Source organism: Engraulis encrasicolus, chromosome 4, assembly GCF_034702125.1.
Source record: "Engraulis encrasicolus isolate BLACKSEA-1 chromosome 4, IST_EnEncr_1.0, whole genome shotgun sequence".
NCBI classification, from domain to species: Eukaryota; Metazoa; Chordata; class Actinopteri; order Clupeiformes; family Engraulidae; genus Engraulis; species Engraulis encrasicolus.
The window spans coordinates 39797102-39799601 of record NC_085860.1 but is presented as its reverse complement, the minus strand read 5'-3'; the positions used below and the strand labels follow the sequence as shown (position 1 = coordinate 39799601).

Here is a 2500-nt window from a genome sequence, read left to right as displayed (position 1 = left end):
TCCTGCCTACAATAAGTCACCAAGAAGTGAATGGCACTCAGAGAAAACAAAAGGTCTATTCAAAATGCTTCCTCCAAAACATCTCTTTGTTTAATACAGAGAAAGCCTTGATTACAAGGAACAATTTCATTCATGAGGTTGGAACCTTGACTCTCCCGACCTGAAATCACTTTAGCTTTGGAATGCACTATGAGAATTGCATATTTTTCCCTAACTAAATCAATATTTTTTTATTAGAAATCTATCAAAAAAAAAAAACACCAAAGCCTAAGATTTCCGTCCAACAGTACGCTGGGTATAACATTTCCACAAATGCATTCCTAATACATTGTACAATTCAAAACTGAAAGGGAAGGAAAAAATAGGAGGCCTTTGTGGTTCTCATTTTACATCATGCCTAACGGGCCCTAGATGATGTGATAAACCTTTTCTATGAAGACGGATCACTTCAATTATCAAAAAAAGAGAACGCTGGAGAGCTAAAACACCATGAGCTCAAAATGAATTACTGAAAGGCTTCTAATGAAAACGACTGTGCTGTACTTCCATTTTATTTTCATTACATCCTAAGACAATGGTCTGTCTCTTCTGCCGTTGTGTGGGTACTGTTGCTCTGGTAGTGAGAAAAGAAGACATGGGATCTGTCAGTGCAGAGAGATTTGTGTCCGCTATTGTGTTATGTGCTGGGGTTCCGTTATGTACATCTGAAATGAGACTGTGTTCTGCCTTCAACGAGAAGCGATATTGAATAGGACTCCCATTGATGAGATAAAGTGCATCTATAGGATATACACAGCGGAAGGGGCACATGCACACGCACGCAAGCACACACACACACACACACACACACGCACACGCACACGCAGACAGACAGACAGACAGACAGACAGACAGACAGACAGACAGACAGACAGACAGACACACACACACACACACACACAGACACACATACACACACAGACACAGACACACATACACACACAGACACACACACACACACACACACACACACACACACACACTCTTTGTTTACCTGTCTTCCAAAACGAGTATGAGTTCACACATACCCTCAACCACATGCACATGCACACAGTAGCAGAAGCTAGTCTACTGCAATAAGCAGTTTCTTTTTATCTGGTTCCTCCATGATTTTCTCATCTCCAACATCTTCAATTAATCAGATGAGACATGTGGCCATGTACAATGCTGAGCCTTGAAAACTCGCAAAACAGACTCACTCACAAGCATACACATAGGCATGCTACACAAACACATGCACGCACAGACGCACACATGCACATGCACATGCACGCACGCACACACAAATACGTGCGCGCGAGCACACGCACACACACACGTTTTAGTGAGGGTCATTGGATAACAAATAGGACATAAAATATTTGCACAGCACACGTTTTAGCACAGCAAATAGCTCTGCATGGATTTTTTGAAAAAATCTAGTAAATGAAGTGCCATTTTATATTCACCCAGTCTTAGTTTTACCAACTGTGTAGGCTCTCACACTGAAGGCCAAACTGTTTTTCCCAGATGGAAATGTCATGATTTTAAACCATCTATCACACAATGCCAGAAATGTCATGCTTTTTCAGCTACCTGAAAGGTGGACACCAAGGTTTAAATTGGAGGACCATTATCTGTTTGGGTGCCTAACTGTGGGCCTATTCCGCCAAAAAGATAACACCGTCATTTGTCTGACAAGTGTGGCCACCTGAGAAACTTCAAGCAAAGTTATTTGAGGTTTACATGAATGAAAATGCTTTCCATTTCACAGAGGCTATACAGATACGTATATCTTGCTCCCCAAAGGGACATGGGGAAAGAGAAAAAAGTTTCTTGTGCTCTCACAAAACTTTCTGCTGTATAACACATCACCAACATTTTTGTGCACACCACTACTTGTACTTGTTTTCCTTCTTTCCTGACCACTTTGGGACATGTGGCAAGGATTACATGAGTACAAAAAGCAAACTAAGAACACAAACAAAACCTGATTATGAACTAAAAGAGACGTGAGGGTTTTACGCCAACGCATAGAGCTAACCTAGCCACAACAAACAAGGCACAGGTGCGGCCTTCCGATTCATAATAAATAAACAACAAACAAGATTAGGCACATGTGCAGAGGGAAATGAGGAACATACGCAATAGGAGCACGTGGCATAAACAAATCAGGACATGGAACATTAGATCATGGAGTTAACAAATACAGTACAAAGACATAGAAGATAGGGGAAAAATAAGGCAAATACACATGCCTCGCAGACAGACACATACAAACACACAGACATACAGTATAAACACCAAGTCATGCATGTATGTGCGCGCAAACACTGACCTACCCCCACCAAGATGGACACATAAAGAGAACACCACATGCACTCATGCACGCATGCACGCACGCACACACACTCGTGTGCACGCACGCACACACAAACACACACAGACACACACAGACACTCACACACATACACACACACAC

The 2500-nt window shown here is 42.0% G+C and overlaps 1 protein-coding gene across 1 annotated transcript in view; it reads right to left on the bottom strand.

Annotated features, from left to right (window-relative positions):
* The window catches only part of ntrk3a (neurotrophic tyrosine kinase, receptor, type 3a), a 305628-nt gene that overhangs the window by 13171 nt on the left and 289957 nt on the right, over positions 1 to 2500 (bottom strand). The gene's annotated exons all lie outside the window — the stretch shown is intronic.